Source organism: Anabas testudineus, chromosome 9, assembly GCF_900324465.2.
Source record: "Anabas testudineus chromosome 9, fAnaTes1.2, whole genome shotgun sequence".
Classification (NCBI taxonomy): domain Eukaryota; kingdom Metazoa; phylum Chordata; class Actinopteri; order Anabantiformes; family Anabantidae; genus Anabas; species Anabas testudineus.
Window position 1 is genome coordinate 980,610 of NC_046618.1, and position 16,093 is coordinate 996,702.

Genomic DNA, 16,093 nt, shown 5'->3' on the forward strand with positions numbered 1-16,093 from the left:
TACTGCCTTGTCACATGACCACAGAGTTCAAGCCCCAGGGGTCACGGCTTGGCTTGAGGTCCAGTGACAGCTAGGGGTTATCTGAGTGGAACTGATAGTCCTATTTTCACTGCCATTCAACAATACTGATCCCCCCAGCCCTCACCCAAATTAGCCTGCCCTCCCCTAAACCATGTCTATGGCACTTCGTTGGAGCACCACAGTGCATGTCCAGGCATAAACACAGGTTGAAGCTGACAAAACAGACAGACATCAACTAATTGAAGCACTGAATGCAAGGAAGAAGGTTTCACAGCTTGTTTGGTTACACGCTGAGCACAGAAGAAAGTCAAAGAGGTTGCGGGTTAATACAATGGTGACCAAGAGATGTAACCTCTTTGGGCTCCTATAAATTTGTTGTTTGTTGGAAACCAGATATATCCAGCTGTAGCTGACACTATATGTGCTCCCTAACATAAAAAAATAGAAAGACAGGAAATTTGATAGGCTCCGTAATGTTGGCAAACTCATTTACCAGTTCATCATTTAGTGACTTGATAATGGTTTAAACCACATTCCATGTAACCATATGTCTCGGTTCAATTTCTGGCTTCATCTTCCATGTTATCTATCCATTCCCCTGCTGTAAGTAATTTTAAGAAGTCCAAAGAAAATGAACAAATAAGAAAAACCCTTAGCAATCATTCACCACTTTGATGGGAGAAAAAACCTCTATGGTTACAAGTTCTGTGGTGTCAGAAATTGTTGCTTTTGCATTTTTATTAATGCAATTGCCTTTGCTTTGTTGGTAAAATAGAGTAAGTAATGTAGAGAAATATTTAGTGGTTTTGAGAAAATAACTGAACAAGAGGCAATTGAAGGCCTACTTCTATATCACACACATACACTTCCACACCCCAACAACATACAGTGTTGAATATAGACATGTTTCACGTAATCCTCAGTAAAATTTGTAAACCTTGTGTCAGCTACAGAGGTATCTTACCATCCAGTGGGTTCTCTTCCTTCATCCCCTCCAGTTGCTTGGCTAGGGGACCACAGAGAGGAGCACCCAGTCCTGTACTCCCTACTCTAATAGTGTTTTGTATGTAACCTCCTCTCTACCTGATTCTAACCTCTCACAACAGTAGTACACCCCCACTGCCCTCCCAAGGGCCCAACCCCCATGTGAATGCTAATGACCCGCCCGCACTAAGTCACATATAAGAAGCTTTTGACATTCAAACGATACACAAACAGAGATAACTCAATGTGAATGTATACAGGCAGAGAGAAAACTGAGACATGCCGCTGGGCTCGGGAAGATTCCAAGAAAGAGCAGTGAAGCTGTCACGCCCAGCAGGTTGGTGAGCAGGTAGAAATATGAGGACATGTGTAATCTGTTGGTGTGATCAAAGGCACTCTCCCCGTCTCCCAGTTTGCTTTGCACTAATACCACAAGAGTCTACTGCCATATGTCACCATGTGAATGGCAGGGCTTAGAGGACGGACCTGGCCAAGGTGTTGTAACTTGATAACTCTTTAAATGCAGACTCAATATTCTTTAATTCACCATAAGTTAATGGCTGGACAGTGTAAACTCGGAGTAAACTGAGCTAAACCTACTTTATACGCAGATGGACACATATTGATGTTCTACGAGCTGGAAAATCTTTATGAAAGAAACACACAGAAAAGGAATAGAACCGAACTGGTTTTACACCCTAGACACTACAAAGCTACTTTAACATGTTTCGGGAAATTACATATTTGAGTTACTAGGTAATTTGACAATTCTTGTTTTCCGTTTGTAATACCACTTATAATCATCTAATACATTTTGATGTAACACTATGAATGAGGCATCTGTCAGCACACAAATTGCCACCTTTACCAGCTGCTGTTTTTGTTTAACACCACATCTCTATCCTAATGTCTTTATAGAGCTCTTTATTTTTTTTTATTTATTATTAGAAAATTTCTTTGTCATTATTTTTTACCTTTGTCAATTTGTCAAAACAAATCTGGAGTATACTTGTACAACACTTGCTGCTTCTTTTCTTTTCTTAGTTGAGTCCTCCTCCTTTAAGTACATTTTAGAGCACGTACTTAGTACTTCAACTTCAGTAAAGACTTTTACTTTACGGGTGTACTTTTTAAGACCAGTACATGCACCTTTGCTTGAGTATTACTTTTGTTTACTTCAACCACATCTGGCTAGAACTATCCACCAGGATAATAAGAGCAGGCTGGAGCCTGAAAACAAGGCAGCAAAATCTTAACACTTTAAAGATTCTATCAACATTTGGGTAAATCATTGTTTGAGCTGTGAGATTGTTGGACTTAACTTGATTAAGTCTCTATAGTACTGACTGAAGTATGTTAGTTCACAAAAAAAATCCAAAGGTTAGCGTCTATGTGAGAAACCAGAAGTGTTGTGGGATACGAGAGGTTGGAGAGACCCGATTAGGAGCTCATGTGCAAAAATATTTTAGTTGTTTGTATATATTAATTGATAGATTGATTGATGATATTTGAGGTGGCACAATGTTGTGACTCAACTTAGAAGTTTATTTTTTAATCCAGTTAATTACCATACTTATATTTATTAATTATAATTCTTTAATAACCCAAATATTAAATGTAATTTAACAGCTGTAAATGGTTGATCAACTTATGTGTTTCTGCTTATTGTTTATATTGGATTTTTAACAATTGAATATTGAAGCTCCAGTGCTGGCCAGGCTCTAATGTACAAGCTTTCTTCCATAACCAATAGCAGATATAAAGAGTTTGCTGGGGTTCACATGGATTACAGATTACAGATATCTGTGGACAAACACAAATACATTTTTTAGAAATGAAACCAGAATTTGAAGTGTGATGTTAAATCAGCTCCAGACAACCTGAGGATTCCTGATACAGTATGGTGAGTTTGATGTTGTATTGTGAACTTCCTGCTCCTTAAACACACTACTAAGCCATTTTAAACACGCCAACATTTTTAGCTGAAATGCTAATTTGACTCTATGTAAATAAGCTATTTTGTGGCATGTATGTTCTCTGCATTTCCCTAAACATCTGAGTAACAAAGGGCATTTCTTTTGTTTGAGCTCCCATCCCCCCTCTGCACACCATCACAAACCTCTCCACTGCTCAGACAAAGAGCTTCATGAAGCAGGCCACACTGCTTTTGTTCTTCAAATATACATACATTCATTCTGATTCCTCTGAGCGGCAAGGGAATCGATCAATTTCCTTAGCATTAAAGAAGTATCAATGTTTCTTGCTAAAAGAAGCATCATAAGCTTTCTAAACATATCTAGAGCTCCAGCATTGCTCTGCAGATGAAAAATGTCCCTGCTGCCAATATGAAATACAAGAAATGTTTTCCCCTGTGTTCTTTTAAGGTTATTGGCATGGAGCCCTTATACATGGAGGTTACTACTTTTCTTTTTACTTTCAGAACTTTAGGGTGTCAGTCTATGGGCCGAAACATAAAATCCGCTGCTTCACTCTGCCTCAAAGCCAGCAAGACGACCAAACAGCAATAATAATAACAACTGGAATATTAATAGAGTTAATTCCTCAAATATGTTTTTAATATAATAAAATATCAAGTTTCTATCCCATATATTCATTTTCTGCTTCTGATCTCTTCATGGTGGCAGCGGGTTTAGCAAGGCTGCTGAGACAGTCTGTCCTCACCACTGTTTTACAATTCCCTCTGCTGGATCCAGAACTGTCTCCAGGTCAGATTAGATATACAATCTTTCCAAAGTGATCTGGATGTGCCCTAAAAACAAAACGCCAGTTCAAGGTGTCCATGAGGCATACTAATGAGATGCCTGAACCACCTCTGCTCACTTACAGTGTGAAGAAGCAATGACTCCAGTCTAAGCTCTCCAAGGCTGGGTCCAGCCACAATGCAGGAGAAATGTCTTTCTGCCTGTTGTATTTATGATTTAAGTCTTTCGGCCACTTTCCAAAGATGGATTAGAATAAAGATTAAATAGTAAATGAAAAGTTTTGCTCTCTGCCTTGCATTCTTCTTTATCATAATATCTGGTACAACACTTGCACTACTGTTGTTGTTGCACCAATCCACCTGTTAAACTTCTCAATCTCAACCTGAAGGGAGAAATCCAACGGACTTCCGCTCGAGAACATGGACACAACTCTTAAAGAACTAACAAGACCCAATATATTTAATGAATATATCCAGTCTATGCGACAGCCTTCTGTTTGGTTGGTCTCTGTATTTTGCTGTCAGGACCGTCTTTGAGGTCACCTGAGAGGCTGCTGGCTCTGTTTGTTTAAGGTGATTGAGACGACACAGCAGCTGACCTCAGTGTTTTGGGTCTTGTCCACTCCAGCAGATTAAATTTACAATGACCCGTGTTGCATTGCACAGATGAACTAGCTCCTCGGAACCCTAATGACCAGCAGATCAATGCAACTGTTCCCTTCCTAAAATTCCAAAGGGCATATAAAACCTAGCTGGCCTGGCCACTAAAAACAGCTATGCACATGAGCCACTATCAGTATTCATTCATCACACCTTTAATTGTTCTGGCAGGGAACAGTTATCATATTTACCATTTCAGCCTGATAAACACAAGACGAGACTGAATATGTGCTTTCTGTTCTCTCATAGTGATGAAAAAAAAAAGCGTTTTCATTTAATGACTAGCTTTACTATAATAATATATAGTAAATATATTATTAAACTATTGAAAACAATAATATTTAATCAGATACATATTGAAAAACATAACATTCTGACAGCAACCCCCTGTTTTAAAGGAATGGCCCAACTACATTTAAATAGTTAGTACATTTGAACCTAAACTGTCCATCTCAACCATAGTTTGACCTGCTGTATGATGAACGACTCTACTGGAGCTGGCCGTGTTCAAGGCCTTGTTCAAGAGCACAACAGTGGAGTTCAAGAGAGGAGTAAGTAAGTAACTTGCTGAACCTGCAACACTGCGGTCACAAGCTCACTTGTCTAATCTTTAAGCCCATTTAGTCACATACTGTATTGAAAGGCTTTTGCTGGACAAGGCTGGAATAACATGTTACAGAACCCTCAGGCAAAACTCTGCTGTTGCCCCCTTTGTTGTTGCTCCTCTATTACTCCATATAGCAATGAGAACATTAATAAAAAATATTTCTGTAACTTGTCCTCATGTTGCATAATTGAGGATAATTAATTGTTTAATTTATCACAGTGCTCTTAAGAAGTTAAAAAAAGCCACACATTTGTCATTTGACTACAACAATGTGCTACTATGTGCTGTATATTACATCGGTGCACACATCTTACTTCTGACTTGTGACCTTTAGTTCTAGTTATTCTGAGATGAAGAATGATCAATTCTTGTTTTAAAACTCTTTCTTGACCTGCCTCACCCACTAACACTAAAGGTTTAATTTTGACTAATTATCAATGGGAGGAAAGAAAATATACAGACATACACACAAGGCAGATTTAAGTACTAAGTTTTAGTTTTAAGCGAGATATCAAAATCCTCCTCTGTCTCATAGTCTTTTATTTTGTTCTCTATTGTTTGTGCCTCATCTCATTTCTCTGCCCACATTGTCTTTGTTTCTCTTTATTTAATTTATTAGATGTTACTACACACAACTACAACTACAAGGACATTTTCTATCAGGAAAATTAGGTGTGGTTTGGAGTTGACTCTCTGAATATAACTCTGATATTAGTATAGGCATGTTAGTTGTTCTGAAATTGAAGCTGGTTCAGAAGGATGGAACAAAAAAAGTAAAGTAAAGTAAAGTAACTAATTTAAGGTTAAAAAAAGTCAAATAAGATATATATATATTCTATTGGAGAAAATATATATATTTTTAAATCTATACAATCGTATTGCAAATATTAAAGGATTAGTCTTTCCTTTTTAAAAAAAAAACACATTATGCTCATTATTTTTCTTAAGGAAGAAACCTGTCACTCAGTGTAGTGGTGTGATTCACCAAGAAAAACTGAGCTTCTTAGCACAGACGAATGAGCTAAAAAACAGAATTCTTTCTTACCGTTACTGTGAGCGGATGTAATTCACAGTTAGATTTAATCTTTTTATGGGATTTGCGCTTGTATTTTAACACATGTAAATTTGAGATGGATATCAAAAGTCCCCAAAACCAAAAAGATTCATTCAGTCTTGAATTGATATCCCAAAATATATATTTTTTTTACTTCACTGAGAAAAAAAAACATATGCTGACACAGCTGTTTCCTGACTAGATCTGGGTCAGATTTTGTCAGTTTAGTTTCAGATATAGAGCAGCAATATGCTGTTTGATTAAATGACATAAATGCAACTTAGCTTAGAACATTATAACAATGCCTTCAGCCTGAATCATCTGCTATGTAAATCATGAGCAACACATAACAGAGATGTGGCACATGAATATACACAATAGAAACTGGCTATGAAGCTCATGGTGAAAAATAAAATAGAATTTGCTGTGTAGAAGTAGGGCAAGATTAACTAGCTAGAGAGCCGGGGGGCAAAATAAGCTCCGGGGCCTTACTGAGCCTCCACATTTATTAGTGTGTTAGTTAATAATTCATAATTAGTTTGTGGCAATCTGACCACGAACAAATATCTTAAAGAATAAGCACCACACCATAGAAGCAGAAGTTAAGTAACCAAAACCACATTTTAATTCTATAAAATGGTACCTGAATGAGCAACTTGATGCCTTTGGGTCCTCTAACAGTGCCTGATGATAGACAAGACTCATCTAACACATGTGTGAGATGTGTGGTAAATATTAACCATTACTGGTAGTTGATTTTCAATGGGAGAGTAACATTGATGATTATGGGCAATGGCAGCAACACCTTTCCCCACCAGAGGGCAGTATCATACAAACACAGAGCCCCTGTGAGGTCTCAGACAGCAAACAAAGAGCCCGATAAGTCAGCAGCATGAGCTGACTTGTTCACACACAAATACCAACAGGCTGATCAAAGTGGAGCAGTGTGTGACCTGAGAGGCAGCCGAGCAGCCATTATAATCTATAGATGTGGGCCAGCAGCTTTAATAATGGAGGGGCTCGGAGTCCTAATCGTCTTATCTGCTGCCAAACAACCAACTCCACCTTTGATGTTGTTTGGGTTCTACTATCTGAAGTGGTTTCTCTTAGAGTGGTGTCTGACTATTCTGGATTAAACTACACATCGGGATACAGCTCATGGGTTTTATTACCGAATGACATTCAGGGCTTCCTGCGACTGCATTTTAGAACTAGAGAAGTCTAGTTCAATGTATATACGTAAAACTAGCTGTGCATTTATGCAAAATAAATGTAAGAATGCAGATCAAGCAAATGCAGGAAAGCCCAAACACAAATCTTGTTTCAGAGGTAGCGCCACATGGATGACCCCACCCCAAACCTCATGCACACAACCAACATGAAGCTCCTACAGCCAGCAGCTGATGGAGGTTTATCAGTGCTACTGGGGAAAAGATGGGTTTTCCCCTCTCTGACAAACTCCAATGAAAGGTTAGCATTTATTGATAAATAAATGATCACCACGAAATCATATTTATTTTGTGCTAGTTATCAGTACTAAGGAGTCTAGTGCTAGGTAAATTTCCACTTTCTGTTTGTCAATGTGTAATGAAGTCGACAGAAGATATTTTCTCTCCGTAGACGTGAATCTTGCATCTTCATGTGCGCTGTAGAGGAGGGTGAGACAACAAGACGTAGCATCTCTGCGTCTCTGTCATGTCAGTAATGACAGGTTAGGTTGGCAGCGGGGTGTCTCTTACGCCTCCTTCAAAAGAACTGCCACAGAAGCCTGAGTGGGACTGGAGCCTGTCAAATTACAGTGGGATCCCACCTCACTTCCCACTCCCTCTTCCCTCCATCTGTCTGTGTCAATCTCTTCACTGCCACCCGCTCCTTCCCCATCTTTTGTCTGTCTGTCAGTATTTCAGTGGTACAACTGATTTTATGATTCAGTGTCGCAGAAAACCTAAATGTTCTCATATCAGCGTGGCCACTCACACCCATGCTCCCCTCACATTTTGGAGAGACATTTGACTTCTGCATGTCTGTGATGCTTTGAGAGCATTTTTGGAATTCCCTCAAAGGCATTTTTCAAAATGGCAGCCGTGAGTGAGTCTGTCCCGCCATGCAAACACACAGAGGGATGTGCAGCCATCTCATCGCATTTGACAGAACATCTAAAACTAAAGCGACTGCCAGTCTTCAGCTGTTGGCTTTGAGGTCTGGACCTCATTTGTACAATTTGAAAAAATGTTGGAACTTTTATTATGTCACACTGATTAAACCGAGATGGCTCTTGGAGGCCATTTTCTACAGCGGCTAACAATAGAGGTCCCTACAGTATCGCCTCTTTAGCTCTTCCCCTCCTATATCCTTCATCCCTGCTTTGTCCATATCTAGCTCATCCTCTATTTCTCTCTCATCCAACACTCCCTAACTCCATACACTCTCACCCCCACCCCCTCTCCTTCCCGCTCTATCTCTTAACACCCTCCTGCTCTCTTCTCTCTCTCTCCTCCTTTTCTGTCCAGCCCTCCTCTTCTTGCTCCAGAACTGTCAGATGGCATTAGCTCCTTTCACGCTCATGGCCTGTAGGAATAACAGCCGTGAACCTCGCCGAACAGCGCCATTCTCCTGCTCCAGTTAGCTCTCCACTCAGCACAGGCTGTTGCGCAAATACGAACGTTATTCACGTTGTGCCCCATCGGTTACACAACATGCCCCACTAAAGGGCAAAGTTAGGTAGACACAAATCTCCGGGAGAAGGTCACAGCGCCGAATAAAGATGCGCGTGTATTGTATTAGATGGTCACGCTTGCTCATAATTATAAGCTCGTCCCCCTGACTCAAGGATCGACCCACAGCTTTACTAAGATCTGGTTCATGTGGATCAAAAATGGATCCTCTTCTTATCTGCTTACAGAGCCACAGGCCTGAAAATTTGTTAAATATACCATGCTCAGCTTATTTCCCATGAAGTTTTAGCTGCAGGGCAAGTTGTGGTTGGTATTAAAAGCCCACTGTGACCAATAATTTTTTATTGTGCGGAGAAACGGGTAAAATGATTCTGATATGGCATGCACACATGTAACAGAGGCTTCATACACGCTGCTGATTTTCATGCCAATGCCTGTCCACCAGTTAATATATCCCACGCTGAAAAGATTTCACTATCTTTTAAGAGTCTTGTATTTTTAATAACAACATATGTATTGGAATCAAAAACAGCTGTATTTCTGATTTAATGCTCTGCATGGCTACTGACATCGGGTAGGACACCACCAAGTACAAGAGCCAGACCGAGCCATGACGGAGGGTGAAAAACTCAACAACCGAATCTAATCTAACCTAATTAGAGATGAGATTTCTATTCGTAGCTTTTGTCACTCTGTCCGCACCGATTATCAGTAAATTCCATCTAATAGTTTTGGGGGTTTCAAATGTGAAACTGAAAGATTAGTTTGATTTTGTTTCCCTACAGACCTTTAACTCCAATCCCTTCAAACACATGTAAGAGAGGTGTGAACTGCTGTATGAAAGGATTCGAAATATTTGCACTGTAAAAATTGATTAATACATTTATTATATACATGAGCGTGTAGTAAAGTTTGCACGTGACGTGCAAACAGCAATACATTCTTGAGGGGGTGAACTGAAATATGGGCAACACAATTATCGGTTTGACAAGTAAGCACAGATAGATTAATACAAATATGATGAGTGTAATTTCTCCTCTCTCTGTACTCGAGACGCCCAGCATGGAAGAAAGGCTTAGAGGCTAATAATCAAAGCAGATTAGCCAGAGCTCTGATAGATGGTACGCAAGCCTGCTAATCATCCAAGTGATAACCATGAATCATCCAATCACAGTCAGAAGTGAGCTATGTGTTTCAAATTATGATTTTGATGGAATGATCTGGTATCAACAAGCCATCAAAGGGCCTCTCTTTGACTTCCATTTGTCTCCTCTAGCCCATGTCTCAGTAATTCCTCTGTGTTAATACAGTATGTGTAATTTGATGCATATTAAGTGTTGCAAAATAGAGTGGGTGGAAACACTGGAGCTTCAGAGGACCGGTGTGACTGTGATCTCCGGCCTGCCTGCCCTGTGATTTAGCCTTGAAATGACAGACTTGCCCCTTATCGTGCTACGGGTGGAGAGCTAATGACATGCTGCGTGGGCTAACATGACTATTAGCCCACTCTGTGCAGCAGGAACTGACAGGAACACAATTCTGTCATTACACCCTGTACAGACCTCTAATCAGAGAGGCAGGGACACTAGGAGAGGCCAGTCACACTGGTTTTAGCGTAGAGACAAAGAGGTAACACTGGCTTAGTCTTACCTCAACCTCCACAAGGGCGTGTGGGTAGTGACACAATAACAAATTGTACTGGATTTCAGAACATTTGAATTGAAGTACACATCTGTGTTTTAGTGATATCTGATGTAGTTGCTGGTAATGAGCATGGGAGGATAATACTTTAAATCCCCCCATGAAATGTTCGGATTTTTTAATTTGTCAGTGAGTGATATCTGTGCACAAGACATTTAATGTAAAAATTGATTATATGTTAGTCTACATCTGCAACACATATATAGATACTGAACAGATCATTAAAATGTTCCCAGTCAACCCACTTCTGTTCCACCAAGACACCCATCTTGCAGTGCAACATCCAGTTTCCTGCAGCGTTATTAAAAATGGGTATGACGGTGTTTAGGGCCTCACAGCATTTGGTTAAAGTTAGAGAAAGACCTTGGTCTGACCTAATAGAGAAAATGATGCCAGTCACTTCAGACACGCCCACAGTCTTCAACAAACCTTAACCAAAATACTTTCCTTGCTTAAACCACAAACTCATGCCAATGGTGTGTCAGTCATGTGCTTTGAACATCCAACATTTACCCTATCATCTTCTTCTGATTTATTCATTAAAAATATGCTGCATCGCTACATAATTCATCCACATTTCCCCATGTGAATTACATATTAACAGCAAATATATGTATAGTATATGTATCAAAATAAAAAAAGGACTCACAATAATGTCACAGATTACATGAAATCTTACACTATAGAGAAAATATCATATGCTGCAACACCCATCATATTTCTCTTGCCCAGTATACTGTGAGCTGCAATATAGTTTCACCAGTTACAGTAGCTGACACTGTTTGAAACATCCTGATGCAGTAAACCCCACTCATCTTACACTTCACAAGCGGATTAAAGCAAATACTTAGAATTATTAGGAACCAGCACAGAGGCAGGTTTGGCCAGAAACATTCCTCCCTACAGTAGATGGGAAGCAGGAATGTGACATGCCTCTATGATGTAGCCTGTATAACTGTGTTAATCACACATTATAATCAGTACTGGCACATACCTACCTGTCTGAAAACTGGCTTGTGACGTTATAGAAAGATCCTGAGAAATTACCTGGAGCTTACTCATGTAACGTACCACATCTTGCCGCTCTGGCAGAAAATGAAAATTACAGTATTCATTTACCCATGTGTTTCCTTCTCATGTTTTGCATGGGTCTAAAACTGAGAGGGTGAACCCAGCTCATGAAACACAAGACTACTCCAAACATGGAGTAAAAAGTGTTTTAACATCAGATACATATGCCAATCCTCAGGAAGTAAGTGAAAAACAGAAGCAAATAATAATGGCAGGAATCTGAACTGTGTGCATTAATAAATGTTCTGTGTATAATGACAATGAACCTCTCAACACATCTGAAAACAGAGAGCATGAGGGTGCCAGAGGGTGGACTTCACATTTTGGACAACTGTCTTACACAAATGTTATTTAGGGTATCTGGAAGGTTCCTGTATGGTATTATATTGACAAAGTAAATTAGAATAGAAAATAACTACCAATAGGTCATTATAATGCATAAAAATGTGCTCACTAATACTGCAGATAGCAGTAGTGGGGAAAAAAACAACAAAAAAAACAAATCACATCGTCATAATTCAACCTATTGAGATTTAAGTTGGGTTGTTGACAGTGATTCAAAAGATCTTAAGAGAAAGAAGTTAAGAGTATTACACTTACCTAGATTGCTCCCATTGATTGTATCTGTGAAAAGAGAACACAAAACTTTTATGAATATACATAATCAGCAGAGGTGGAGTATCAGGACATAACTGAGTACTGAGATTTGCAGCCTTCTTCTCTGTTAATGTTATGTCTACATGCTGAGACGGGACACTCAGGCTGACATGCTGAGGCCTGCACTGCAGGAAGAACAGGTATGCATACTGATTATGGTGCATCGTGGTAGGTGCCATAGTGGATTTAAAAGGAGAATGATGACATCTCCATTGACTGTAATAGAACAGTTTTTTTCTCCCAACAATGGCAGACCATGGAGATTCATATAGTTGTAAACACTGGGAACTAGTCGTAGTGATCCTATTGTACAGCATTTTCAACACATTTTCATGAGTAAAAAGTTGAAATCAGCTAGGATTAAAGGATGTTTTATATTGTTGATGTAGCAATAACTATTGCAGGTTGCCAACATTATGTTTTACAGAATTGTAGCTCATTACCATCCAGCAAAACATCAGATTAAGCATTAAGGCTGGTTAAGTATTAGTAAGTTAGTATTAGCTAAATGTTCTCATGAATTGCTTGTCAGGAAAACATCTAGATTTTTTAATACTAATACTGACCTGGCTGTGCTGTAATATGTTTTTTTTTTTTTTTGTTGCTAAAGCCTGTTTTTCTCAATGGGTCTCAACTTATTCAAGGTCACATAGATCACGTGGCCGCTGTTGTTTTTGAACCCTTGCTGTCGCAACTCTTGTATCTGTAGGACGCTGGTAGGTGCTTTAAGTGTTCCAGAGTTTATGTGAAACATTCTGAAATCACTAATTAAACATTGAATGTCACTGCGGCTTTCCACTCACCCCAACCAATCGAGGCAGATGGCCGCCCACCATGAGCCTGCTTATGCTGGAGGTTTCTTCCTCTAAAGGGAGTTTTTCCTCTCCACTGTTGCCTAAAGCTTGCTCAAATTGGATTGTAGATTGAAAATTGGATTGTTGGATTTTCTGTGTAATTTTCTATACAATTATACTCTACACTGTAAAGTGCCTTGAGTTGAATTGAATTTAATTGAATTGAATTGAATTGAATTGAATTTAATTGAATTTAATTGAATTTGCATTTGCAGTTTAAATTGCATAAATCTTCAAGATTAGAGAAAGAAAATACATTTCCAGGGAAAATGTTACTTTGCAACATATGCTCATTGTGCAATAGAAAATGGAATCTAATTAGGGGGGTGAAGCTTCTCCAAATCCATGGTGCGGTTCAGACTTCTTTTTTGTTGTATTTTGTTCTTTCTTTTACAAAACATACAGCTTGCTCTCACTTTCATGATTTACACGTGTTATGTTGTGTGTTTCGCCTGAAGTATCTTTCTGAGATGTCTCCACACAACAATAATGGAAGTACATTTTGGGTGCTATAAGCAATTTTAAAATCTGGAAATCTGTGTTAATCCACAGTTATTTTTAATAAGAACACTCTACCAACCATTTTCAAGTCTTTGTGAGAATACATCTCATTACCCTGGCAAATACCTTTGTGGCTACTTGGAGTAAGTGAAAAGATGTATTATTGAATTTGGATAGACTGACACTTTACAGTACTTAATAAATAAAGTTACCTCGTATACTAATCCCAATATAGGGCAGCACCAACAGCAGTAGTAGAATTAGCTCTACAATATAGACAATGTAGAACTAGTCTTACATGCAAAATATCATCAGACAATATCTGCAAAGCAGTTGCTCATTTAATAAAAAAAATAGTCAAGTGTAACAAGAAGGTAAGTGTGACTATTTAACATTGGTTAATAGATATCTTAATAACTGTACATTACAACATCAGATAATGTATCACATAAATCTAAAGGCTCCACAACCTCTGCCCTCCTCATCAGCAGCTTAGTGAAATGCTCCTGACATCCTCACATTGAATGCCGAGAGCGAAGCAGCCTTACGAGGCAGAAATGGTGACATCACACGGACAACAGCTAAACAAAATAGGTCACAGCTGTTTGGTTCTTTAGGCTACAAATTAGACTCAATATGTCACACTGCATCAAATCATGGGGAGGACTGTAGAAATAAACAGCAAATCATCTCTGCTGGACTGAGCCTTCTCCTTCTCTTTCTGCTTTCCTACTTTTCCTGTTCTGTTGTCAGACATTCAGATACACAGTTCATGCTAATTTGCGCTAGATGAGGAATGAGTAACAAAGGGTGTGTTGGTGGGGAATGGATGAATTATGGAGGGATTTAAATAATAAATAGGCCCTCTTCAACCAGTCAAGAGAGTCTTAAAAGAGGGGGGTACTTACAGAGGTAGTGGGACATGTCATGGATGCCAAAGACTCTCAAAAAAGATCTGGGGCATATGAATTATACCTTACTGGATCCATTATCGCTTATCAAAGCTTCAAATGAATTATTCTGTGGGGGCCCCTTGGAAATGTGAATACAACACTGCTATAGTTCCACTTCAACAAGAAAACAGAAGGATGGAGCAATGCTTCCATATGCACACATATGGAGGAAAAGAAAAAAACACCTGGGAGAAATCAGTTTGCTGTCAGCGTGGAGACATTAAGCCTTTATACATAAAAATGTAAAACACTTCATGAATCCTTTAATGATGCAGGCACTGAATTTGCGCCACATGACTGAGTTAACACTAAACATTGTTCCTTCATTCATCCTCTGAGACAAGCTTTAAGCTTGACAAGATTGGATGAGCCAATTTAGACACAGATGAAGAGGAGAAATTAGGAAAAGGGGAATGGAAAGGTGGGAGATCAGCAGTGGAAAGTGTTGTTTCTCAGATCCTCACTAAGAGACTGCAGTCTAAAAATACTCTAACCAAGCCCTGTTGGGAAGACTTCCCCAAAAACCAACTCAATATTTCACCAGCAGCATGTGGGGAGCATCAGAGAAAGAGTCTCTGACTGAAGACGCATTTACAGTCTTACTGACTGCCTGCTCTGAGTAGTCAGTTCCTGCCACGTAGTCTACACCAACATAAACTCTCTTCTTAAAATCCAATTATTTTGATGACAGCTAGTGCTGAGTGCCAGTCACAACACACACAATGGAGAGGTTTATCATGAAGGGTTGCTTGTTTGTGTCCATGCTTTGCAATACCATACTCCACAACAATATTTCCTCAGGCATTACATTAACATAAATTTCACATGTTCACTGTAGACGTTCACCCGGAGTGAACACAGACCAAATCTGCGACTTGATACAGATTCAGTCTCTAGTATGACAAAACATAAAAAACACCAAATACTGACTAAACATTTCCTGTACTTTAATACTACTTCAAATTTTGTTACGTTTGTTCAAAGGCACATTTGCCTAGACTAACATTTATTTCTGGCTTCAGTATTAAAGGTACTGGCCTCTTTCAGAAATGTGTATAAACCCAATTTTGAACTTTTAGTTTAAGAACAAAAAAAGTCCCATTGTACACCTCTGTGGCAATGGTACCTTCACACATGTTCGAGTCACCCATGCCATGGGTACCGATGCAGCCACATACCATCACAGATGCAGGGTTTTGCACCTTTGGCTGAAACTGGATAATCTTTCTGTCTCTAGCATTTAGAACCCAATATTCATTCCTGGAAACAGGATGAAATGTGGACTAATGTGACCACGAAACACCTTTCCACAATGTTCTTTATCCATTTGACATGAGCTTAGAGAACTTGGCAGCATTTCTTATCAGGACTGATTGCATGGCTTCATCCTAGCATAATAAGAATTTCAGGTAACATTTCCATTTTCTTAAGTATTCCTGTGCCAATTTGACTACCCCTCATCATAGTAGCATGACAATATTACGCAATAAGATTTCCCTGGAGTCCCTGTATCTTTTCTAAATTTGTAAATTCTAAATTCTTTGCAAACTTAGGATAATCTTTAGGATAAGGATGCAAGTAACGATTGTAATAATCAATGTGTCAGTTCTTTATTTATGTATTTTTTATTAGT